Below are 27,936 nucleotides of genomic sequence, written 5' to 3'. Positions count from 1 at the left end.
CCCAAAAAAATGCCCATTTCATGGCCTTAGAGTATGATGTTCCCAAAAATGCCCCCACTCACAAAGGCACAGAGTATAATATTCCCACAGTGAACCGCCCCCAAACAGTTTCCCCTCACACATGCAGTGAAGTACAGTTGTGCTCAAAAGTGTACATACCCCGGCAGAATTTTTCCTTTCTTGGCCTTGTTTCAGAGAATATGAATGATAACAAAAAATGTTTTCTCCACTCATAGTTATTGGTTGGGTGAAGCCATTTATTGTCAAACTACTGTGTTTTCTCTTTTTAAATCTTAATGACAATCAAAAACATCCAAATGACCCTGATCAAAAGTTCACATACCCTGGTGATTTTGGCCTGATAAGATGCACAGAATTTGACACAAATGGGTTTGAATGGCTACTAAAGGTAACATCCTCACCTGTGACCTGTTTGCTTGTAATCAGTGTGTGTGCATAAAAGCTGAGTGAGTTTCTGGGATCCAGACAGACTCTTGCATTTTTCATCCAGCCACTGACGTTTCTGGATTGTGAGACATGGGGAAAGCAAAAGAATTGTCAATGGATCTACGGGAAAGGTAGTTGAACTGTATAACACAGGAAAGGGATACAAAAAATATCCAAGGAATTGATAATGCCAGTCAGCAGCGTTCAAACTGTGATTAACAAATGGAAAATTAGGGGCTCTGTAAAAACCAAACCATGGTCAGGTAGACCAACAAAAATTTCGGCCACAGCTGCCAGGAAAATTGTTCGGGATGCAAAGAAAAACCCACAAATAACATCAGCTGAAATTCAGGACTCTCTGAAAACTAGCTGTGTGGCTGTTTCAAGATGCACAATAAGGAGGTGTGACACCCCAGGGGTCTGGTTGCCACAGTAATAGAGATATTATGTCGGAGAGCAAGTGGGAGGTTTCTCTGGTCAGGATCCCTAAACATGCAACACGGTCCGCCCAGACCTGGGAGGGGAGGAATCTGCCCTTTTAAACTGGGTCTGGGGCGGGATTAGGGTCAGTCAGAGCTTGGAGAGGGAAAGGAAGAACTAGGAGCTCTGTAGGAGCAGTAGCAGAAGTCCAGGGGCCGGAGCTGAGCAGAGTTCGCCCTGGACGAAGATACTAAAGCCGGACACAGGAGTCCGAGGCTGTGGGGACTGATATACACCCAGCAGCAGAAACCAGCCGGCAGGGGATTCCAGGTCCTCTGGCCATAGAAGCCCGGAGGCTCAGTCACAGAGAAGGGACCAGCGCCGCCATCCAGGAGCGGAGGCTAACAGAAGGCCCCAAGTCACCAGCCATACGGGTGAGCACCACACGGTATACTCAGGGACGTGGGCTACTTGTAACCGCTGACAGCAAGGTAGCCAGGAAGAGTGCAGATAAACGGGGAGGCCTACAACTCCACCTGGCCAGGGGAACTCCTGCTTGATCGCAGACTGACCAGGCCCCTTATACTAGCCAGTACTCCCGGGAGGGTCTGCCTTGTACCATCAGTAAAGACCCTGAACTGCACCACACGTCTCTGTGATTCCTTGCCGCTCCTGCACCATTAGCACTGGGACCCTCAGACCATCACTCCCATCATCTTCCACATTAGCTGCCCTGAGGCAATACTTCTCCCGTGGGGAGTCATCCCATACTCGGCTGCGCAAACAACATCAGCCTCAGCGGTCTGCAGCGCAGCGGCGGTCCCCACTGACCGGAATCCACGGGTGGCGTAGTCGGACACTTATTACAACATTTAGACTGCCACTGGTTTGACCACCCTGGGCACGGACCGGGTCACCGCCACACGGAGACTACAACCCCCAGCATCTCAGCGATCCGGTTCCGGGTTCCCCTGCACAACACAGGCCCAGGGGGCGCGTCAGAGGCACTTGAAGAAAAATGGGCTGCATGGTCGATTCGCCAAAAGAAACCCATTACTGCGCAAATTCCACAAAATATCTCGCCTACAATACGCCAAACAGCACAGATACAAGCCTCAAAACTTCTGGAACAAGGTAATTTGGAGTGATGAGAACAAAATTCAACTTTTTGGCCACAACCATAAACGTTACATTTGGAGAGAGGTCAACAAGGCATATGATGAAAGGAACATCATTCCTATAGTAAAGCACAGAGGTAAATCGCTGATGTTTTGGGGATGTGTTACCTACAAAGGAGCAAGAAACTTGGTAAAAGTTGAAGGAAAGATGAATGCAGCACGTTATCAGCAAAAACTGGAGGCAAATTTTCACTCATCAGCCTGGAAGCTGCTCATGGGACGTACTTGGACATTCCAACATGACAAAGATCCAAAACACAAGGCCAAGTCGACCTGTCATTGGCTACAGCAGAACAAAGAGAAGGTTCTGGAGCGGCCATCTCAGTCTCCTGACCTCAATATCATTGAGCCACTCTGGGGAGATCTCAAGCGCGCAGTTCATGCTAGACAGCCCAGGAATTTACAGGAACTGGAGGCTTTTTGCCAAGAAGAATGGGCAACTTTACCATCTGAGAAATTAAACAACCTCATCCAAAACTACCACAAAAGACATCAAGCTGTCATTGATGTTAGAGGGGGCAATATACGGTATTAAGAACTGGGGTATGTGAACTTTTGATCAGGGTCATTTGGATGTTTTTGGTTGTCATTAAGATTTAAAAAGAGAAAACACAGTAGTTTGACAATAAATGGCTTCACCCAACCAATAACCATGAGTGGAGAAAAAGTTTTTTCGTTATCATTCATATTCTCTGAAACAAGGCCAAGAAAGCAAAAATTCTGCCGGGGTATGTAAACTTTTGAGCACAACTGTACCTGTCAGTATGAGGCTCTCAATCAGTATGAGGGCCACCATTCAGTATGGGAGCCCCACTCACAATGGGAGCCCGCACAGCCTCTCTCCCAGTATGTGGGAGCCCTCTACTTAGTATGGGACCCCCCACTGAGTATGGGAGTCCACCACAGCCTCCCACTCGGTATAATTGCCCCCATAGTCCCTCACACAATTTAATGGCACCCATGGCTATCCACTCAGTATAATGGCTCCCACACATAATGGGGAACCCAACAGCATTCAGGATGACTGTCCACATTCAGTATGGAAGCCCTCACAGTCCCTAACTCAATATAGGGGCCCTCACAGTTCCCCATAGCCCCTCACACATTATAATGGCCCCCACTTAGTATAGTGTTATGGCCCCACCATCCCCCAACTGAGTATAATGGCCTCCACCAGCTCCCCACTTAGAATAAAGGCCCCCACTCAGCATGGGGGACATTAATCAGCAGTACTAAGCAGTGTAACTGTGAATCCAACACTTAGGATAGATTAAACACTTACTAGAAAGCAGCCGGGTCTTTGTGTTTCTGTGTCTCCCTCTTCTCCTTTTCCCCGACCGGTCTTCATAGGCAGCTGTAATGCTAGTGAGCTGGCAGTTTGTCCTGTTTTGATCAAGAAAGATATGAGTAGTTTTTTTGTCAGAGACAAGGATCAGTTCAAGAAGCAGGTGATGAAGTGGCTCATATGTGGAGAAAGAACCTCATTATTTGATGAGATACACTATACAGTTTCTTATGTTCACTTTTACTATTGATTGATGTAAGTTTCTTAAACATAAGGTGCCCTTTTAAAGCAGGTTTTGAAGTAAAAACCTAATTTGAAGAGATCACTTTTCAGTAATTATCACATTATCTGCACAGGCAGGATTACAATTTACATTCTTATTTTTATACAGCTAGAACACAGGATTCATCATTTACAATAGATGATGTTCGTAGCTCACCTTCTCCTCCTTCCCTGCACAGTGACCTCTGCACAGAGCATACTCACAGCAATCTCCCATAGAAGTCAATGAAGATCTCCGGACCTTTGCTGTCCATAGTGCATGAAGCTGTTGGAAAGCATTAGGTGTAAGGATATTTTCACACATCAGCAAATCACGGTCTAAGAAGGGACAGGTCGCGGGTCTCCTGTGTATTTATTCATATTATGGACATATTTGATTAATATGGAAATCCCAGGAAAAAAAATTAATTCAGAGTAATTTTTTCAATCTGGGAATTTTATTTTTTGTAATTGCTGTGCGTTGTATAGTTCTTCTAGTTGATTCTTTATCTCATAGTACATAAAGAATGAACTTTTTGATATATATGAAGTATAAGGCTATATTCACATGCAGCAGGTTTTTTTTATGCATTTTTCTTGCACATAAAAGATGAGATTTCAGAAATCTCAAGCAAACACTGGTTTTCTTTTTCCTTGACTAAATTTGAAAACTGCTGCGTTGCTGAAATCTGCAGCATGTCAATTCTTTCAGTGTTTTTGCAGCATTTTTCATTCATGGAAAGCAATGAGAAAGTAAAAAAAAACCTACAAAACTTGCAACAAATGCTTTTGCAATGTTTTTGGTGAAACATATACTGTAGACCAAGCACACATGTAATCCACACCCCAAAAAAATACATAAAAAACGCTGCAAAAATGGGCGTTTTTACTGCAAAAAGAGCAGAAAAAAGCCTAAAAAATACTGCATGTGAACAATAGCCTAAGGCTATGTTCACATACCGTTTGTTTGTTTGTTTGTTTGTTTTTTAGTGTTTTTGTTTGTGTGGATGCTCTCCAAAATCCTCATCTAAATTTTTAAAAAACTTTTCATTTCTGTCTGAAATCCACTTTGCAGTTCATATGAAGAGGTTTTTTTATTTTTTATTTTTCTGCAGACGTTTTGAAAAAAACTTCCCGGTGGGGAAAAAAAAGTGCATGTTGCTTCTTTGAAGCAGATCCTGAAGGAAACTTGTACAAAGTAAGCACGGTCCAATATAACGAACAATTCAGGAAAAAGAAAAGTTTAAAAACTTTTCAAAACTTTTTCAATTGGACTGCAAAGGGGCCTGTATATTGTTCTTGCACAGGGGCCCCCTTCTGTCTCTGTCTGCTACCTGCCAGAAAGGATCTTTGTACCAGCTATGAAGAGACGGATATTCTAGCGGGACCATACGACCTTGTACCTATTAGCCATAGGCTCCTCTATAGGTGACCCGTGTTCTTATGAATCAGATCAAAATGAATTCTGCAATCATATAAAGTTAATGCAAGAATGCCGGGATCGTCCGGGAGAATCTCATCTGCCTACAGTATATTTGATGCATTACTATAGAAACCAGCAGTTCCCATTTTTCTATCCCCCGGAGACTAATTACCTGTCAGTGCCATGTAGCAGAGGCAGCACAACTGTCAGCAATCCAAAGCTTAGGAAGAAAAGTGATGTAAATGAACCATTTCTCACACCAACACAGGTTTACACGTAGCCTCCACATTCCTTCCGAGACTTATGCTTCTATACTGTCATATTTAACCCCTGAAGTTCATGTTGTGAGCATGAATAATCACACAAGTGACCGCGAACTTGAAAAGTTGAACAAATATTTGTTGTAGGACATATTCCATCTTCTAGATGAGGGCCATGTCGCGAGTGGCCTGGGAAAACCCTAAGAAGTCTTCATTCCACATCACAACCACCGGGTGCCAACATATAGACACGCATAGCATAAACCTCTCTCAACAGAGTATCACAAAATCTTGGGAACATTAATCTTTATATCCTTTTCAAAGCCAACAGAACCCCCCCCCCCCCCCCAGCAACTAAACAGGTGATGCAAGATAATGTAATAAATAATAAAATAAAAAAAGGAAAAAGTGGAAACATGGCATGGCAAAAGTTTTAGGGCCAGCCTGAAGTCAAGTCGTGGAGAACTGCTGTTTCCAGCCTAGGGTCATCTCATTTTGACATAAAGTATATCCTGACCAGAAGGCACGCTGAACATATCTGACAAGCTCAGACATGCAAGGAGTTATGGAGCTGATGAGCATAGACAGGGGATGCTACTCACAATTGCTCCAAGAATAATAGATCAAATATTACTAAAATTCAAATAAAGAAAAATAATATTTCTTTATTAGACCCTTTGTCAAATAGTCATGAATTGTTTTATCATTATACGCTCCTCCAAGATTAAAATTGAAACACCAAGAAGTAAAAGTTGTGGAATTTGGGAAATCAAAGGAACGTTAGCCATGTTATTGATATGTAAGTGACGAAAAAATGGAAACAATATTTTCTACACATCTTGATTTATTCAGCATGGAATATGAGCCGTATGCTGGAATCCTCGCACTTGCAGCCTTGGCTGCTATCACAGAGATTACTAATGTTTGTGACTCGCCCCCTGGGTCGTGGGGCACGCGGATCCGGGCGATAGGGAGATGCTGGGAGTAGTAGTGGCGGCCCGGTCCCGCGGCTCAGGGTGGTCAGACCAATGGTAGTCTGCTACGTGCTTCAGATAATGTCCGACTACGCCACCCGTGGATTGCGGCTATTAGGAACCGCCGCTGCAAGGCAGTCCGCTGGGGCTGATGATGAATGCAGCTGGGATGGTGTGACTCCCCACGGGAAGAGTGCGGCCCCAGGGCAGTGTAGTGGATGGTGGGAGTGATGGTGGTGAGAGTCCCAGTACCGGTAGTGCTGGAGGCGCGAAGGAGCACACAGACAACAAGTTACAGTCCAGGGTCTTTACTCACAGTTCATTTGTTCCGGGTCACTTCTGTCAGCAGTGACCGCCCGAGCCGTGCTGCGTCCACCAGGTGTGGGGCTCGGTCAACTCCCAGGCAGTTCAGGAGCATGGCACAGGACCCCCTTTAATCCCTTCTCTGGCCTGCCTCACCAGTGACCCACTTTTGTCCAGCTGCCGCGGACTTGTGCGGTTAAACGTGGGCCCCGTCCTCCGCTGTCCTATATGGTGCCTTCCTAGCAGGTTTGATGAGGTGTCGCACCAATAGATGATCACGACGACCGGTCTTTGGCTGAGGGTAGTTTCTCCTCCACCAACTTGGGATCCGGTACCCTTAATCTGCCTGACCCTTCACCCTGGATTCTCGTGGGTTCTTAGGGTCCCTTCCACCTTCTTGTTCCTGAGCCCTTCTGTTTCTCTGTCTCTTCTTCTCCTTTTCTGTTCCTTTCTGTTCCTTTCTCGTGGAGCTGGGATGAGACTTAATCACAGCTCCCTTTCACCTCCTCTCTCTCTCTTCTCCGGCCTCTCTCTAGGCCCGCTCCTGAGTGGAGCTCCTACAGAGCCTCCACTCCCGGTCTTCTCCTCTGACTGAACGAACCTAGATCTAAGATGGTGCCCACCTTTTATACCTCCCTCTGACCATGAGCCTAGGTGACCAGCAACCAATGGGCTCCTTCCTATGCTCAGGAACCAACCCCTATCTGCTCTTACAGCACTGGGTATTCCACCCCCCTCCCCACTCCAGACAGGGACATAGTTGGTCGTGCCTGCACTTCTGTCTAGTGGGAGCACCGTTGAGCTGTCCCTCGGAAATGGGGTGTGTGTGCTGTATGCAGCTAACTGAGCCCTGGTCCATACTCCATCCTTATCCGGGAGTGGAATATCACACCTCTGGGCTGAGGTGCAATACCCCTGTAGCGGCCGAACCCTCGGGGCGCTACATTTGTCTGAGGAGGGTTCTGCTGCGCTGAATGCACTTGAGAAAATCATCAATATCTGCTGCTGGCAGCTGCCTGTGTAATCACTGACCAATGAGGTCCCACATGTGCTCTATGGAAGTCCAGAGACGCTGCAGGCCATGGGAGCACGTTTTGGCCAAGGCTCATCACTGAAGAGGATAGACCTCCATTCCAGCCTCTATTACTGTCTTGCTCTGCTGCATGATAGCCTTAGAGAGAAGTAGCTTGAGCTCACTGAATACCTGTAGCTGGATGTCTGGCTTGTAGGCCAATGTCATGCAACATGGAACAGAATGGCTCAATCGCAGAACCAGTAGTATGTCCTGTTCCCAAAGTGTCCTAGTGTGACGGTACAGCTTAAAATCTTTATCAGCCAGACGTTTAGATTTGTTAATCCAAGAGAAATACACTATTATCTTTGTGTTGACTTCTATTGGTCTGTGGAATAATGAATGTTGGCTAATTTTGTGCTTGACCTTTGTGGACCCTGTGGCTTATTGACTCACAAGACAGGAAAACAAACTAAGTAAATTCATTAAAGGCTCAAACAATGAGACATGAGGCTGCCCTTTCCCCTCAACCTGTGGATGCATACTTAAAAAGGACATCTGCTTCTGTAGCAGTGAGACTTGAAAAGAGACAGCCAAGACAGAAAAGAGAACACATGGCTTCATCAAGAGGAATACAGATCTGCTCCATTGAATATTACTGAACTCTCAGAGACGTTATGAGGAAATCCAAGTTGGGTCAATCAGGTCACCTGGCCACATATCTGACTGTCTATTCCCGATGGACCAGTGGAAGGGTGAGGTCTGTGTAATGTTGTACCATCTTGGGTATTAGCTGGGACTGTTCTATGTGTTTATTGCCTGTTTGGTGGTTCAATAAAGTATTGCCACGCTGTTTTACCTTCACCCTGTGTTGTCTGAGTAGTATTACCGATAAAGCAAAATATATAACAATGCCGGAGTATAGGAGATAGATCCTAGCTAGGACCTATTCTAAAATTCTCACAGGCAATATTGTCAGAAACAGCAGAATTGTGGACTTAAAACGTAACTTTTACTAGATATGTTTAAAAAACTGTTTAAGGCTGTGTGCCCACGATGCGTTTTTAATGCGTTTCTGCAGCGTTTTTGCAGCTGCGGAAATGCTGCGGAAACGCATTAAAAACGCATGGTAGAAGGGCAGCAATGTTCCCCAATGATCATCCGCATGTGCTGTGCACATGCTGCGGAAATTTCCGCTGCTGATTATCATTGCGGAAAAAAACGCAACACTACCAATTATTTTGCGGAAGTGCTGCGTCTTCGCCGCCATTGACTTGCATTAGACCGCATGGATTACGCATCACTGTATATGTAGATGCGTAATCCAAGCGTTCTAATGTGCGGATGGTACCCGGGTGTAGAGGAGAGGGGAGTCTCATCCACACCCAGGTACCATTAAAAAATCTGTAAAAAAATAATAAGATAAAAAATAATTGTATACTTACCTTCTGGCGGCCCGTGGTGCGCTCCTACTTGCTTCCCGGCACTTTGCAGTGGATTGAAGGACCTGCGCTGACGTCAGAGTTATGTGACCGGTCACGCGACGCTGACGTCGGCAGGTCTTTCAATCCACTGCTGCCGGCAGCCGGGACAGAGCGAAGCAAGCCAGCGCGGGCCATCGGAGGGTAAGTATATATTTATTTTTTTATTTTTACCACTCTCTCGGGTCACAATATATAAATCCATGCCGTTTGCATGGATTTATATAGTGTGACCTAGTTGTCACAAGCACTTTCCAAGTGATGCTAATCGCTTGGAAAGCGCTTGTCAATCCGCATGCGGAAATGTCAGTGATACCGCTCCATTTCCGCATGTCCCTGGCAGGAAAACGCATGTACAATCCGCATGTACAATCCGCATGCGTTTTTTTCTGCCAGAGAGATGTTACTCGCCCCCTGGGCCTAGTGTGGACGTGTGTGGGATACCCGGAGCCGGGTCTCTGGGGGTTGTAGAATCCGTGGCGGTGACCCAGTCCCGTGGCTCAGGGTGGTCAGGCCGATGGCGGTATTTTGTGGGGGTTTTAGGTTAATACAGGGCCGGCGTCAGCACTCGGCGCACCCGGGCAAATGCCGGGGCCCTGAGCAGGCAGAGGGGCCCACTGGCGGTCGCGCACCCCGCTGGGCTATGGGCGGAGGAGAGCGGTGTCAGCGCCCGCCCTTTCCCCTGCTTGCTCAGGGCCCCGGCAGCTGGATACTTACCTCTCCCCGTTCCTCCGCAGATCAGCTGTCTTCCTGCTCTGCGCTCCCTGTGACGTCTCAGGTCAGAGGGCGCGGTGACGTCTTTACACCGCGCCCTCCCCTGAGCCGTCACAGGGAGCGCTGAGCGGGAAGACGCCAACAACGCTGGAGTTCGGACCCGAGCAGTGGGCAGCAGGCAGCAGGTGAGGAGAAGGGAGGTGAGTATTTGATTTTTTTTTTTTTAATGTATGGAGGCATGGGGCAGTATAAAGAGAAGGGGAGACATCCTGCATGGGGCATTATAAAGAGGGGGGGTAACATCCTGCATGGGGCATTATAAGGTGGGGAACAGCCTGCATGGGGCATTATAAAGAGGGGGGGGCAGCCTGTATGGGGCATTATGTGGGGGTAAAAGCCTGCATGGAGCATTAAAAGGGAGGGCCTGTATGGGGCATTATGTGGGGGGTAACAGCCTGCATGGAGCATTATAAGGGGGGGGGACAGCCTGTATGGGGCATTATGTGGGGGGTAACAGCCTGCATGCAGCATTATATGGGGGCCAGTATCCTGTATGGAGCGTTATAAGGGGACCGGTATCCTGTATGGAGCATTATAAGGGGACCGGTATCCTGTATGGAGCGTTATATGGGGGCCAGTATCCTGTATGGAGCTTTATAAGGGGACCAGTATCCTGTATGGAGCCTTATATGGGGGCCAGTATTCCGTATGGAGCCTTATATGGGGGCCAGTATTCCGTATGGAGCCTTATATGGGGGCCAGTATTCCGTATGGAGCCTTATATGGGGGCCAGTATTCCTTATGGAGCCTTATATGGGGGCCAGTATTCCGTATGGGGCCTTATATGGGGGCCAGTATTCCGTATGGGGCCTTATATGGGGGCCAGTATTGTGTATGGAGCCTTATATGGGGGCCAGTATTCCGTATGGAGCCTTATATGGGGGCCTGTATTCCGTATGGAGCGTTGTATGGGGGCCAGTATTCCGTATGGAGCCTTATATGGGGGCCAGTATTCCGTATGAAGCGTTATATGGGGGCCAGTATTCCGTATGGAGCATTTTATGGGGGCCATTATTCTGTATGGCGCGATTCACCGGTTTCTGAGCTATTGTGGAATTTACAATAGATATCACTCATGTAATGTAAGAAGTGAAATCTTTGCATTGTACTATATATATATATTTCTCCGCCATATCTCTGCATCCTGAATCGTGGTATGTGTTAAAGGGGCCCACTGAGACTCTTTTGCCCGGGGCCCAGAAAAACCTGGAGCCGGCCCTGGGTTAATTGTCCGACTACGCCACCCGTGGATTGCGGTCAGCGCGGACCGCCGCTGCAAGGCAGACCGCTGGGGCTGATGGTGTGTGGAGCTGAGGTAGTGTGACTCCCCACGGGAAGAGTGGAGCCCCAGGGCAGTGTAGTTGATGGTGAGGGTGATAGTGCACGGGAGTCCCAGCACTAGTAGTGCTGGTGCGGCGATGGAGCAGGAACGACTCAGAGTCTTTGCAGTGCAGTTCAGGGTCTTTACTGGTGATATTAAGGCAGACCCTCCCGGGAGTACTGGCTAACATAAGGGGCCTGGTCAGTCTGCGAGCAAACAGGAGTTCCCCCGGCCAGGTGGAGTTGTAGGCCTCCCCGTCTATCTGCACTCTTTCTGGCTACCTTGCTGTAAGCGGGTAGAAGTAGCCCACGTCCCTGAGTATACCGTGTGGTGCTCACCCGTATGGCTGGTGACTTGGGGCCTTCTGTTAGCCTCCGCTCCTGGATGGCGGTGCTGGTCCCTTCCTTGTGACTGAGCCTCCGGGCTTCTATGGCCAGAGGACCTGGAATCCCCTGCCGGCTGGTTTCTGCTGCTGGGTGAATATCAGTCCCCACAGCCTCGGACTCCTGTGTCCGGTTCCTAGATTCTTCTGCCAGGGCGAGCTCTGCTCAGCTCCAGCCCCTGGTCTTCAGCTACTGCTCCTACAGAGCTCCTGCTGTAACTCTCCCTGTGTCTGGAACTGACCCAGTTTATAAGGGCAGATTCCTCCCCTCCCAAGTCTGGGCAGGAAGTGTTGCATGCTTAAGGGCTCCTGACCAGAGAAACCTCCCACTTGCTCTCAGACGTAATATTTCTATTACTGTGGCAACCAGACCCATGGGGTGCCACATTCCCCCCTAGTGAATTTTAGTACTCCGGGACTAAACACATTTTTAAGAAAACACAAATACAGGGTATAAACAATAATACAACAACATATATACAAGAAGCTTTAGTCTTTAGAGGTCACAGCGTGTCCGTAACCGGGTGTCCATATCACCCAACAAGGTGAAGTCTTGGCACAGAGTAGGGGACCTGTCCAAAGCAAACCCCAAGCGTTGGCCCTGGGTGTGGCTGCAAGGCTGAGGCTAGCTACTTTGGGCCACAAGGAGGCCACGCCAGACAGGTATTCTCTTCCGCGGCCATCTTCGCAAGAGGCACCAAGGTGCAACTATCTACATGTAGTTCCGGTTATTCAGCGTCCATAACCTGTCAGTCCAAATAAACCTGCAGGGTAACTAGAGAAACATAATTAGTAACCAGGTAACAAAAACATAAACCTTTTTCAACATTTGCAATTTACAGATTACATTTTAGATTCTCCAGCGAGCGGGCATCTGTCCTCTAGTGCTCCTGGTGGACCTACGTAACCCACTATCTGGTTCTGCACTACAGGGTGTAGAAGGTGTTATGGGCAGGCCTGGCAGCTTTCTGCGTACTCTTTGGCTTACTAGGGGCACGGCAGGCTCACTACTAGCAGAGGGTTGATTCTCCTGGGCTGCTGGTATGGATTCTTCTGCCTCCTGGGCCGGCTGCTCTTCTGACACTACCTGTTCTTCTGTAGGTCCTTTAGAGGCTGGCTGGAGAAAGGTGAGGACGGGTACCACGACTGCGTTGATGATTTGAGTTCAGGACCGGAGAAAGTCTCCGAGTACGGTACTGATCATTTCTTCCCTTTCCTCTGCGGGTTGAGGGTTTTCTTGATCATCTTCAGGGCTTTGCAGCTGCTCGGGACACTTCTTCACGTGGTCTCTGGAGACAATGGCTGTTGTCTCTCCTCCATCCTTACTGATGATACATACTTTTGGGTTCTCATGACTTGAGGGCAGTACGGTGTACGGGTCCTTCTCCCACTGGTCATCCAACTTGTGGAGCCGTCTCTTTCTCTTCAAGACCTGCTCTCCAGGTACCAGGGGAAAGCGGGAGCATACTGGTTATAAGCCTTCTCTTGCCTTTCTCTTGCTTGAGACAGACTTCACTCGACGCTTTCCTGTACTTTCCGATACTGCTGCTGCCGTTCTGTATCCCAGTCTGCCTCTGGCGAGGTGTCCTCAGGTGTCAGGACTCCCATATCCAGGTCAATAGGCAGCTTACCAGGTCTTGCTCTCATTAGGTAAGCCGGGGTACAGTTGGTGGAGCCTACGGGGATGTGATTGTACAAGTCCACCAAATCAGGCAGTTTTTCAGGCCACAGACTGCGTTCCTCCAGGGGCAACGTTTTTAGCAAGTCTATCACCACCTGGTTCATTTTTTCACATAGTCCGTTGGTCTGAGGGTGATAGGGCGTTGTTCTTATCTTCCTGCAGCCATACAGATTGCAGAACTCCTGGAAGACCTCCGCTTCGAAGGCTGGTCCTTGGTCCGTCAGCACTTGCTCCGGGTACCCGTGTGGACGGCAGAAGTGCAGCTGGAAGGCCCTGGCTGCTGTTTGGGCCATTAAGTCCTTGACAGGGACCACCACTAGAAACCGGGAGTAGTGATCTACGATGGTGAGGGCGTAGACGTACCCAGATTTGCTTGGAGCCAGTTTCACATGGTCCAGGGCTACCAGTTCCAGTGGCTGCCTGGTGATGATGGGCAGCAGGGGACTCTTCTGGCTGGCAAGGTCCTTTCTTCTTAGGTTGCACGGACCACAGTCTCTGCACCACCTCTCGATAGCTCCTCTCATGCCTACCCAGTAGAACCGTTCACGCAACAAGAACTCCAGCTTTTTCCATCCGAAGTGTCCTGCTCCGTCGTGGTATGCCTCCAGAACCATAGCCGCGTCTCGTCTTGGGACCACTACCTGCCACGTCAGCTCATGTGTTCTAGAGTTGACCATTCTCCGGCACAGCTTCTCCTTGTAAAGAAACAGCCTGCTTTTCTCCTTCCACAGTTGCTTGGTCTCCTCCGGAGCGTCTGGGTCAAGACGGGCATCAGCCTGTGTCAGCATTTCCTTCACCAGACGGACTGCGGGATCACTGTCATGTGTCTCCGCCCAGCTGTAGTGGGGTAAGGAATTGAATGTGGCAGAGCGCCTGTCCCTTACACGGTGGGAATACAGGTTAATCCCATGCCGGTGGAACGCAGGGAGTTCGACTTCTTCCAGTTCTTCTGGATCTTCCCCTACGTCCGGTAAGTTTGGCATTCTGGACAGGGCATCCGCGTTGGCATTTGAGCGTCCCGCCCGGTATTTGATGGTGAATTCATAGTTGGACAGGCGAGCCATCCATCTCTGCTCCAGGGCACCAAGTCTTGCAGTGTCCAGGTGTGTCAACGGGTTGTTATCCGTGTACACGGTGAACTTGGAAGAGGCAAGGTAATGCTTGAAACGTTCGGTCACTGCCCACACCACTGCCAGGAACTCTAGCTTGAATGAGCTATAATTCTCAGGGTTTCTCTCTGTGGGCCGTAGTTTTCGGCTGGCGCAAGCGATTACCCGTTCTTTCCCCTGCTGGATCTGGGACAGTACGGATCCTAGCCCAATGTTGCTCGCATCCGTGTGGAGGATAAAGGGCTGGCTGTAGTCAGGGTACGCCAGGATTTCATCCCCCGTGAGGGCCATCTTCAGCTGGCGGAAGGACTCCTCTTCCAGCTTTTCCCACCTGAAGGGCGGCTTCTGGTTTTTGGCCTTCCTGAATTGACCTATCAGGAGGTCCTGCATAGGAGCTGCCATTTTGGTGAAACCGGGAATGAATATTCGGTAGTAGCCTACCAACCCGAGAAACTGCCGCACTTCCTTTATGCTGGAGGGTCTTGGCCAGTCTTTAATCACGGTGATCTTATCGGGGTCGGGAGCCACTCCATCAGCACTCACCACGTGTCCCAGGTACTGCACCTTTGGTTTCAGTAGGTGACACTTGGAGGGTTTCACCTTGAGGCCGTAGCTTGCCAGGGCGTCAAACACTTCTGCCAGGTGTTTCAGATGGTCCTCGTAGGTTTTGGAATAGACGATGACATCGTCCAGGTATAACAGAACCGTCTCGAAATTCCGGTGTCCCAGACAGCATTCCATCAACCGTTGGAAGGTTCCTGGTGCGTTGCAGAGCCCGAACGGCATACAGTTGAATTCGCTGAGGCCCATCGGGGTGGTGAATGCAGTCTTCTCCTTGTCTGCCTCTGCTACAGGAACCTGCCAGTACCCGCTAGTAAGATCCAAAGTGCAGAAGAAGTTAGCAGATTTTAATGCAGCTAAAGATTCTTCTATCCTAGGTAACGGGTACGCATCTTTGTGTGTGATACGGTTGACCTTTCTGTAGTCTACACACATTCTCATTGTGTTGTCCTTCTTTTTCACTAGAACTAGTGGAGCTGCCCAGGGGCTACAGCTGTCCCTGATTACCCCAGCCTCCTTCATGTCCCGCAACATCCCTTTTGCATGCTGATAGTGTGCAGGGGGTACAGGTCGGTATCTTTCCTTTATGGGCGGATGCTCTCCTGTGGGGATGTGATGTTCTACCCCCTTTACTCGCCCGAAGTCTAGCGGGTGTTTACTAAAGACCCTCTCGTACTCCTGAACCACCCGGTAGACTCCCTGTTTTTGGTGTGAGGGAGTGGAGTCAGTACCCAAATGCAGTTGCTGACACCAGTCCTCCATTTGTTTCTTAGAGCCGTTACCTTCCTCTGGTTGAGATGGAGGTAAGGGTTCCACGGCCCTTACAGAATTTTGGTTTATGGTGAACAATTTGGCTAGCGTGGCATACAGGGGCAGGTACACTTCCCTCTCCCCGATATTTATGATGCGGACGGGCACCCTCCCATGGCGTACATCGACCACCCCCCGTGCTGTCAAAATGGTGGGCCTACTGTCTGAGTAGATGGGTTCTACCATTGCTTGGTAGTCTCTACCTCTTAGACCAATAGCTGCCCTGCACCAGATCATCATCTCACTTTTCGGGGGCATGGCAATAGGGAACGGGTCACACATTCTCACGCTACCTATCTCACCACCAGATAGTTCCACTTGTTGCCGTTTCATCAGTGCCCGGATCTCTTTTTGGAGCACACGCTGCTAGCTGGAACTGGCGTTCTTGGCAACCTGCTCTAAAATGAGAATCACCTCTGCAAGACAATTTTCAATCACGTTAGTCCCTAAGGTGATTTTAGGGTGGCTCTCATGACGGTCTATGTCCACAATAATCAGTCCTTGTGCCGCCAGTTCGACTTTACCGATTTTAATGGTCACCTCTTTGAATCCCACCTGCAGCACGGGCTGACCATTGCTGGCGATGATACTCAGGTCGTCATCTGGGTAGCGGGTTATGTCCGAGTCATTCCAGTACCGCTTAAAGAGCACGTACGGGATGGTAGTCACCTGTGACCCAGTGTCTAGTAGGGCACTCATAGGAATGCCATCCAGTACCACAGGCAAGACCGGACGTCCCCCTAAGTATTTATCACGCCAGTTCGATGAGCCTGATGATCTTATGCCTGGGGGTTGGCCCTCTACCCCAGGTTGTGCCCGTTTAAATGACAGTACCTTGCCATATGTCTGGGTTGATTGCAGCGGCGGCAGATGGGTTGTCCGTCCTCGTTGTATCTGTCGCTGGGTCTTCCTCTGGACGACGGGATCCTCCTCTGTCGGCGCCACGGGACGTCCTCCGGTCCGGATGCCAGCTGGATCTTTCCTGGAGGGGAAACCTGTAAAGACTGCACAGTTCTGGTTAGCGCGGCTACGCTTTTGGTTAACTCTTGGACCTGATGGTGCACGTCTGTAGCCGGGTTGTTATCCAAAGCCTGCGCACTAGCTCCTACAGACTCTGTAGACAAGGGCGCCGCCTCCTGGTGATAGGTAATAGCAGGGCGCCGGTGGGTTACAGCGCTACCCGGTTCCGGTTCTCGGAGCACCCGGATGGCCCTGTGTTTGAACTTTGCAAAGTCTAAACCAGGGTTCTGCAAGGCCATTGCACGTAACTGGGTTCGGTGGGCATTGGACAGCAGACCCTCAATGAATTGCTCAGTTAACAGTTCATCTGCATTCCGCACACTGTCAGGGTCTGCATGTTTAATGGCTCCCAGGGCCTCTTGCAAATTCAAAGCATAGTCTCTTATACTGTCTTGGGCCCGCTGCTTGCACCCATAAAATTTCATTTTGATCTCTGCTGAGGTGCGGGTATCAAAAGTGTCCCTCAGACGGGTTAAGATCTCTTTTACAGTCTCCTTGTCCAGGACTGACCAGGACTTTACTTCACGTTGGGCTGCCTCGGTTAGCTGGCCTACCAATATGCTCACTTTTTGTCCCTCTGTCAGGGAGTACACCTTAAACAGGCTGTACAGTCTCTCTTTAAAGTCGCTTAGGGTATGTGACTCCCCTGAGTACTAGGGCAGCCAGGCTGCTCCGGGGATATAGGGCATTGTAAATGGCATTACTGCGGCAGCGGCCGCGGTGGTGGTTGAGGGTCCCTCCATGTCCGTCATCTTCCTCCCCCCTAGTTAAGAGTGGCCTACCTTCTGTGGTTTCTTCTCCATAGGCCGCAGCTCCGCAGACGATCGTCAGGGTGGAGGACCTTGCGTCGCGCTCTGGTGACGTCAGCGTCGCTCCCTCTCCTTCCAGGACCTTGCGCAGCGTCGGTGCGTGAGGCGGAGCTTCGGGTCTCGCGCGCTTTCTGCGTCCACGCCCCTCTTCTTCCCGCGCGGCGTCCCGAAGATGGTGTCTGATGGCGGGAAAACGACTGCGGATGGCGGGAAACTTTTGAAGATGGCGGGAAACGGCTCCGGATGACGGGGACCTTCACCACGGCAGGTATGACAGTCTTTTGAAGGCGCGCAGTACCCGGTGGTTGCGGGCACGAAATCCTGCCGACTACGCCAAAGCTGACTCGCCCCCTGGGCCTAGTGTGGACGTGTGTGGGATACCCGGAGCCGGGTCTCTGGGGGTTGTAGAATCCGTGGCGGTGACCCGGTCCCGTGGCTCAGGGTGGTCAGGCCGATGGCGGTATTTTGTGGGGGTTTTAGGTTAATTGTCCGACTACGCCACCCGTGGATTGCGGTCAGTGCGGACCGCCACTGCAAGGCAGACCGCTGGGGCTGATGGTGTGTGGAGCTGAGGTAGTGTGACTCCCCACGGGAAGAGTGGAGCCCCAGGGCAGAGTAGTTGATGGTGAGGGTGATAGTGCACGGGAGTCCCAGCACTAGTAGTGCTGGTGCGGCGATGGAGCAGGAACGACTCAGAGTCTTTGCAGTGCAGTTCAGGGTCTTTACTGGTGATATTAAGGCAGAGCCTCCCGAGAGTACTGGCTAACATAAGGGGCCTGGTCAGTCTGCGAGCAAACAGGAGTTCCCCCGGCCAGGTGGAGTTGTAGGCCTCCCCGTCTATCTGCACTCTTTCTGGCTACCTTGCTGTAAGCGGGTAGAAGTAGCCCACGTCCCTGAGTATACCGTGTGGTGCTCACCCATATGGCTGGTGACTTGGGGCCTTCTGTTAGCCTCCGCTCCTGGATGGCGGTGCTGGTCCCTTCCTTGTGACTGAGCCTCCGGGCTTCTATGGCCAGAGGACCTGGAATCCCCTGCCGGCTGGATTACTGCTGCTGGGTGAATATCAGTCCCCACAGCCTCGGACTCCTGTGTCCGGTTCCTAGATTCTTCTGTCAGGGCAAGCTCTGCTCAGCTCCAGCCCCTGATCTTCAGCTACTGCTCCTACAGAGCTCCTGCTGTAACTCTCCCTGTGTCTGGAACTGTCTCCAGGCTCTGACTCCTCTTTAATCCCGCCCCAGACCCAGTTTATAAGGGCAGATTCCTCCCCTCCCAGGTCTGGGCAGGAAGTGTTGCATGCTTAAGGGCTCCTGACCAGAGAAACCTCCCACTTGCTCTCAGACGTAATATTTCTATTACTGTGGCAACCAGACCCCTGGGGTGCCACAGATGCAGAAACGCTCAGGAAAAAATCCTGAGCATTTCTGCATCGTGGGCACATAGCCTTAGGTAGACAAACATATTACAAATTTAAAAAGGAAAAACGAAACCCCTGTCCCTACAAGAGAACATTTACTGACAGTGATCAGAACAGCAAGTGGGGTAGAGACATATAAATAAGAAAATGTCTCAATACAAATAAGCCTATAGAGTGATCAGACTCATATAAATATATTATTTGAATGTCCAGAGGAATAAAGAAGAAAGATCTCACCCATGTATGGTTTTGTCTTTTGTATCCTCTGTATCCTCTCAAAATTCCCTGCGAGTGGCGGAGTTCTAGTCATTTACTGTCCCTGCCAGTCCAGGAAATCTTGGAGCTGGCCCTAAGACCCCAAAACTTCTGCCCTCACAAGGGCAGTCCACAGCTGGACCTATTGTACTAGCACAGCCCTGAATTTACCCTTTAGTGAATCTGAGTCATCAGGGGAATGGCACATGCATCTCCACATCGGGAATAAGGGAAAAGACCCACCCTATGAGGTATGGATGGGAGTATCAAACAGGTAATTTGGTATTAGAAAATGGGTCCTATTATATAGACTGCCTTTAAGTGGGAACCTCCCCCACCCAATATGTTCGTATGCCATGGTTGGACAAATTCATAAAATAACAGCCTCACAGGCAAATCAGAGGGATGTCCGACCTTAATCAATGGTCCTCTTTAGGTGTATCACCAATCATGTCAAGGTATTCAGATGGCGCCCATTATTCAAATGCCCCATTGTCCACATGTCTTGGGCATCCATTCTCATGCTGTGGGACGCAAGAGTGCGCTCCACACATGCCGGCAGACGTCATTTCCGGTGCGCAAATGAGGGAGAGACGTCATTTCCGGTGCGTCATCGTCACCGGCGTCACATCCTGTTTGGTGGAACGCACCGTGCACATCGTGCGTTCCACCCATGTGAATCCCCGTCACATCCTGTTTGGTGGAACGCACCGTGCGCTCCACCCATATGGCTATGGAGCAGGAAATGCAGCTGTGAACTGAATAGGCGCCTGCCCCGGGGAGTGCAACCTGCGCTCCGCCCCCACGTCTGCCAATGGGGCTGTTATTTTTTTAAACGCATCGGGAGGCACTAAAGGGTCAGTTCAGGGCTGTGTTAGTACAATAGGGCCAGCTGTGGACTGCCCTTGTGAGGGCGGAAGTTTTGGGGTCTTAGGGCCAGCTCCAAGATACAGGGACTGGCTTGGACAGTAAATGACGAGAACTCTGCCACTCGCAGGGAATTTTGAGAGGATACAGAAGACAAAACCATACATGGGTGAGATCTTTCTTCTTTATTCCTCTGGACATTCAAATAATATATTTATATGAGTCTGATCACTCTATAGGCTTATTTGTATTGAGACATTTTCTTATTTATATGTCTCTACCCCACTTGCTGTTCTGACCACTGTCAGTAAATGTTCTCTTGTAGGGACAGGGGTTTCGATTTTCCTTTTTAAATTTGTAATATGTTTGTCTGCCTTAAACAGTTTTTTAAACATATCTAGTAAAAGTTACGCTTTAAGTCCACAATTCTGCTGTTTCTGAGTAGTATTACGCCCACAGAAGACCCCGGGTCTTCACACCTAGGAACGGTTTTTCAACATGACAATGCCAAATTGCATGTTTAGATGAGAATGCTCCTTTAACCTATATGCATATTCGACAGGCAATCTATTAATTTAAATGTTAACTATGCATTACTTTATTTCCCCTATGGTGGCGCTGTAGAAGACTTGAATAGAAAATCCCCTGACAGATTATAGCTGATCGTTCCCTGGGGGTCACAGCAGCATTGCTGTGACCAGCATATCAGCGGGGACTCTTCTAAGAAGAATGGATTGTGCAAAGTTGACAACCGCTAAGTATACTGTGCATTGGTTGATCAGACTGTCAGAACGAATCTTCTAAAGTAGATACTGTATCCATGCTATATATATTCTTAGCTGTAGAGTAATTAGAAATCACCTGCTCACATGGATCTTTTTATATACATTTCTCGGAATCGCAGTCTGTTTAAATGGTTGTCATGGTAACAAATCAATTACAGTAGAATGTGACGGTTTGAAGTTTTCTTCGGGGAACATTTGAAATATGGTTTCATTGGTAAAATATCCACCCACCGCAAACTAATATCAGTTGTACTTCTCTAGACTCATTAGAAAATGTGTGCTTTGTATCCCACGCTGTTTTGCTGGTGTCGACCGGGGCCAAATCCATAAAATGAGTATGCCGTCAGGGGAGACACGATATATATTGCAGAAATAGTAACTGTAGGCTTATAATACACCGGAATAAATGTGATCGAAAACTTGCTTAGATTTAAGCCGGAAAAACGCTTGTCAAGCCGACCTGGTATCTTGTAATGTCTAGTTGTGCTGATCCCGGGGAAAGTGAAATGAAAGCCCTGTGAGGTATGTATCCTTGTGCCCCATAGGTAATTGTGTAAAGTAGAAATGGTTTAAAGGGTTATTCCCAAATTGGTGGAGGATCCAACCACTTGGACCTCCATCGATTCTGACAATGGGGCTCTGAAATGCCACTCCATTCTATGAGACCACCGGAGGACCACATCTGGATATTTCCTGTAGTAGGACCCCCACCAATCCACAACTCATCGCCAATCCTTTAGATAGGTGATAAATGTCAATATTGGGAATAAACCTTTTATATTTCTAACTGGACATCATCAAAAAGTCTGTCTTGATGTTTTGTCACCTGGCTCAGCCCCAAACTGAAATCTAGTGGGTTTTCTGGATGTACAAAAGAGAAAAAAGTAACCCCTAAATTGAACCATGTTTTTCACTTTTTCTTTCTTTTTTTCTTTCTTTATTTCTCTTTCTCTTTCTTTCTTTCTTTCTTTTTCTTTCTCTTTCTTTCAAAAACCAGGGGAGGAGTCCTGAGGAGATAATTTGCATATTCCCACTGCATTTTGGGATAAGTGAAGAATCTCCACAAGCTCAAAGAACACTGGATTTTGGCCATTGGAGCTGAAAGGAGGACATTGGTAAACCAAAGGAGGAGTCCTAAGGAGATAATTTGCATATTACCATTGCATTTTGGGATAAGTGAAGAGTCTCCGCGAGCTCAAAGAACACTGGATTTTGGCCGTTGGAGCTGAAAGGAGGACATCGGTAAACCAAAGGAGGAGTCCTAAGGAGATAATTTGCATATTCCCATTGCATTTTGGGATAAGTGAAGAGTCTCCACGAGCTCAAAGAACACTGGATTTTGGCCGTTTGAGCTGAAAGGAGGACATCGGTAAACATTGGAGCATTTTTCACGGATTTCATAACACATTAACAATAAAAACATGGAAGAGTCCAGGAGCCATTTGGTGAGCTGCATATCCTGCTACTAGTGTTGAGCGAGCATGCTCGACACTGCTCGTTACTCGCCCGAGCATCACGCTACTAGGGATGTTCGGCGAGCACCGGGCATTTCCGGGTTACTCGGGCGGGAGCTCGGGTCTCCGCCCTGCACGTTTGGCGCTCTTTACAGAGCCAATGAACATGCAGGGATTGCCAGCCAGTCACTGTAATGCCGCAGCCATGTTGGTTGTGGGCATTACAGTGATTGGCTGGCCGCACAGCGTCACCACGAGTATTTAAAACCGGGCGCCGCCATCTTGGACACAGTCGCTCCGGATCAGATAGTGTAGGGTCAGTGCTGCTGAGTTAGGGAGAGATATATAGTGCGAAATAGGTAGTGTAGGGTCTCTAAAGCCTGCCAAATCAAACAAACAGTCCATCTCAGGACTAATATCCATCCCAGATATCAGGCAGGCAGGCAGGCTGTATAGGAGACGCAGTGGTTATACCAGCAAACACTGCATTACAGTCCTGTGTGCTCCTGTTGGTCAAATTGCTAGACTTATCACCCAGGCCTCAGGGGCAAGGAAAAATTATTTTTTTTCTCATCTAAATCCTGTATTTTTTTTTTCCTCAGCCAGACTGTCCAAATACGCGTCTTATTAACCTTTTGGTATTTCCCCCCCCCCAACAAAAAAATTGAGTGTGTCTCTGACTGTTCAGACACCAATATATCTGTTTAAAAGAGTCTGGTGTAGGCCAGAAAAATAGAACTGTGGTTTTGCAGTTCAACGGGTCAAATCTCTATATTATCCTGCTTTTGGCATTTTTTGCCGTAAAAAAAACTGTAATAGTGTCTCCCTGACTGGTCAGACACCAATATATCTGTTTAAAAGAGTCTGGTGTACGCCACATAACTATAACTGTGGTTTTGCAGTTCCACGGGTTAAATCTCTGTATTATCCTGGTTTTGGCATTTTTTGCCGTAAAAAAAAACAGTAATAGTGTCTCCCTTACTGTTCAGTCACCAATATATCTGTTTAAAAGAGTCTGGTGTAGGCCAGGAAAATAGAACTGTGGTTTTGCAGTTCCACGGGTCAAATCTCTGTATTATCCTGTTTTTGGCATTTTCTGCCGTAAAAAAAACTGTAATAGTGTCTCCCTGACTGGTCAGACACCAATATATCTGTTTAAAAGATTCTGGTATATGGCACATAACTATAGCTGTGGTTTTGCAGTTCCACGGGTCAAATCTCTGTATTATCCTGCTTTTGGCATTTTTTGCTATAAAAAAACTATAATAGTGTCTCCCTGACTGGTCAGACACCAATATATCTGTTCAAAAGAATCTGGTGTTGGCCAGAAATATAGAACTGTGGTTTTGCAGTTCCACGGGTCAAATCTCTGTATTATCCTGTTTTTGGTATTTTTTGCCGTAAAAAAAACTGTAATAGTGTCTCCCTGACTGGTTAGACATCAATATATCTGTTTAAAAGAGTCTGGTGTACGCCACATAACTATAACTGTGGTTTTACAGTTCCACGGGTCAAATCTCTATATTATCCCGTTTTTGGCATTTTTTGCCATAAAAAAAAACTGTAATAGTGTCTCCCTGACTGGTCAGACACCAATATATCTGTTTAAAAGAGTCTGGTGTACGCCACATAACTATAACTGTGGTTTTGCAGTTCCACAGGTCAAATCTCTGTATTATCCTGCTTTTGGCATTTTTTGCCTTAAAAAAAAACTGTAATAGTGTCTGCCTGACTGTTCAGACACCAATATATCTGTTTGATAGATTCTGGTGTACGCCACATAACTATAACTGTGGTTTTGCAGTTCCACGGGTCAAATCTCTGTATTATCCTGCTTTTGGCATTTTTTGCCGTAAAAAAAAACAGTAATAGTGTCTCCCTGACTGTTCAGACACCAATATATCTGTTTAAAAGAGTCTGGCTTAGGCCAGGAAAATAGAACTGTGGTTTTGAAGTTCCACGGGTCAAATCTCTGTATTATCCTGTTTTTGGCATTTTCTGCAGTAAAAATAACTGTAATAGTGTCTCCCTGACTGTTCAGACACCAATATATCTGTTCAAAAGAGTCTGGTGTAGGCCAGAAAAATAGAACTGTGGTTTTGAAGTTCCACGGGTCAAATCCCTGTATTATCCTGCTTTTGGAATTTTGTGCCGTAAAAAAAACTGTAATAGTGTCTCCCTGACTGGTCAGACACCAATATATCTGTTTAAAAGAGTCTGGTGTAGGCCAGATAGCTATAACTGTGGTGTTGCAGTACCACGGATCAAATCTTTGTATTATCCTGCATTTGGAATTTTTTGCCGTAAAAAAAACTGTAATAGTGTCTCCCTGACTTGTCAGACACCAATATATCTGTTCAAAAGAATCTGGTGTTGGCCAGAAATATAGAACTGTGGTTTTGCAGTTCCACGGGTCAAATCTCTGTATTATCCTGTTTTTGGTATTTTTTGCCATAAAAAAAACTGTAATAGTGTCTCCCTGACTGGTCAGACATCAATATATCTGTTTAAAAGAGTCTGGTGTACGCCACATAACTATAACTGTGGTTTTGCAGTTCCACGGATCAAATCTCTATATTATCCCGTTTTTGGCATTTTTTGCCATAAAAAAAAACTGTAATAGTGTCTCCCTGACTGGTCAGACACCAATATATCTGTTTAAAAGAGTCTGATGTACGCCACATAACTATAACTGTGGTTTTGCAGTTCCACGGGTCAAATCTCTGTATTATCCTGCTTTTGGCATTTTTTGCCGAAAAAAAACCTGTAATAGTGTCTCCCTGACTGGTCAGACACCAATATATCTGTTTAAAAGAGTCTGGTGTACGCCACATAACTATAACTGTGGTTTTGCAGTTCCACAGGTCAAATCTCTGTATTATCCTGCTTTTGGCATTTTTTGCCTTAAAAAAAAACTGTAATAGTGTCTGCCTGACTGTTCAGACACCAATATATCTGTTTGATAGATTCTGGTGTACGCCACATAACTATAACTGTGGTTTTGCAGTTCCACGGGTCAAATCTCTGTATTATCCTGCTTTTGGCATTTTTTGCCGTAAAAAAAAACAGTAATAGTGTCTCCCTGACTGTTCAGACACCAATATATCTGTTTAAAAGAGTCTGGCTTAGGCCAGGAAAATAGAACTGTGGTTTTGAAGTTCCACGGGTCAAATCTCTGTATTATCCTGTTTTTGGCATTTTCTGCAGTAAAAATAACTGTAATAGTGTCTCCCTGACTGTTCAGACACCAATATATCTGTTCAAAAGAGTCTGGTGTAGGCCAGAAAAATAGAACTGTGGTTTTGCAGTTCCACGGGTCAAATTCCTGTATTATCCTGCTTTTGGCGTTTTGTGCCGTAAAAAAAACTGTAATAGTGTCTCCCTGACTGGTCAGACACCAATATATCTGTTTTAAAGAGTCTGGTGTAGGCCAGATAGCTATAACTGTGGTGTTGCAGTACCACGGATCAAATCTTTGCATTATCTTGCATTTGGAATTTTTTGCCGTAAAAAAAACTGTAATAGTGTCTCCCTGACTGGTCAGACACCAATATATCTGTTCAAAAGAATCTGGTGTTGGCCAGAAAAATAGAACTGTGGTTTTGCAGTTCCACGGGTCAAATCTCTGTATTATCCTGTTTTTGGTATTTTTTGCCGTAAAAAAAAAACTGTAATAGTGTCTCCCTGACTGGTCAGACATCAATATATCTGTTTAAAAGAGTCTGGTGTACGCCACGTAACTATAACTGTGGTTTTACAGTTCCACAGGTCAAATCTCTGTATTATCCTGTTTTTGGCATTTTTTGCCGTAAAAAAAAACTGTAATTGTGTCTCCCTGACTAGTCAGACACCAATATATCTGTTTAAAAGATTCTGGTGTATGCAACATAACTATAACTGTGGTTTTGCTGTTCCACTGGTCAAATCTCTGTATTATCCTGCTTTTGGCATTTTTTGCCGTAAAAAACTGTAACAGTGTCTCCCTGACTGGTTAGACACCAATATATCTGTTTAAAAGAGTCTGGTGCAGGCCATGAAAATAGAACTGTGGTTTTGAAGTTCCACGGGTCAGATCTCTGTATTATCCTGTTTTTGCCTTTTTCTGCAGTGAAAAAAAATGTAATAGTGTCTCCCTGACTGTTCAGACACCAATATATCTGTTCAAAAGAATCTGGTGTTGGCCAGAAATATAGAACTGTGGTTTTGCAGTTCCACGGGTCAAATCTCTGTATTATCCTGTTTTTGGTATTTTTTGCCATAAAAAAAACTGTAATAGTGTCTCCCTGACTGGTCAGACATCAATATATCTGTTTAAAAGAGTCTGGTGTACGCCACATAACTATAACTGTGGTTTTGCAGTTCCACGGATCAAATCTCTATATTATCCCGTTTTTGGCATTTTTTGCCATAAAAAAAAACTGTAATAGTGTCTCCCTGACTGGTCAGACACCAATATATCTGTTTAAAAGAGTCTGATGTACGCCACATAACTATAACTGTGGTTTTGCAGTTCCACGGGTCAAATCTCTGTATTATCCTGCTTTTGGCATTTTTTGCCGAAAAAAAACCTGTAATAGTGTCTCCCTGACTGGTCAGACACCAATATATCTGTTTAAAAGAGTCTGGTGTACGCCACATAACTATAACTGTGGTTTTGCAGTTCCACAGGTCAAATCTCTGTATTATCCTGCTTTTGGCATTTTTTGCCTTAAAAAAAAACTGTAATAGTGTCTGCCTGACTGTTCAGACACCAATATATCTGTTTGATAGATTCTGGTGTACGCCACATAACTATAACTGTGGTTTTGCAGTTCCACGGGTCAAATCTCTGTATTATCCTGCTTTTGGCATTTTTTGCCGTAAAAAAAAACAGTAATAGTGTCTCCCTGACTGTTCAGACACCAATATATCTGTTTAAAAGAGTCTGGCTTAGGCCAGGAAAATAGAACTGTGGTTTTGAAGTTCCACGGGTCAAATCTCTGTATTATCCTGTTTTTGGCATTTTCTGCAGTAAAAATAACTGTAATAGTGTCTCCCTGACTGTTCAGACACCAATATATCTGTTCAAAAGAGTCTGGTGTAGGCCAGAAAAATAGAACTGTGGTTTTGCAGTTCCACGGGTCAAATTCCTGTATTATCCTGCTTTTGGCGTTTTGTGCCGTAAAAAAAACTGTAATAGTGTCTCCCTGACTGGTCAGACACCAATATATCTGTTTTAAAGAGTCTGGTGTAGGCCAGATAGCTATAACTGTGGTGTTGCAGTACCACGGATCAAATCTTTGCATTATCTTGCATTTGGAATTTTTTGCCGTAAAAAAAACTGTAATAGTGTCTCCCTGACTGGTCAGACACCAATATATCTGTTCAAAAGAATCTGGTGTTGGCCAGAAAAATAGAACTGTGGTTTTGCAGTTCCACGGGTCAAATCTCTGTATTATCCTGTTTTTGGTATTTTTTGCCGTAAAAAAAAAACTGTAATAGTGTCTCCCTGACTGGTCAGACATCAATATATCTGTTTAAAAGAGTCTGGTGTACGCCACGTAACTATAACTGTGGTTTTACAGTTCCACAGGTCAAATCTCTGTATTATCCTGTTTTTGGCATTTTTTGCCGTAAAAAAAAACTGTAATTGTGTCTCCCTGACTAGTCA

This window comes from Phyllobates terribilis, unplaced genomic scaffold (assembly GCF_046119375.1).
Source record: "Phyllobates terribilis strain yellow unplaced genomic scaffold, ASM4611937v1 Scaffold_7__3_contigs__length_470593459, whole genome shotgun sequence".
Lineage (NCBI taxonomy): Eukaryota > Metazoa > Chordata > Amphibia > Anura > Dendrobatidae > Phyllobates > Phyllobates terribilis.
This window is presented reverse-complemented; position numbering follows the sequence as displayed.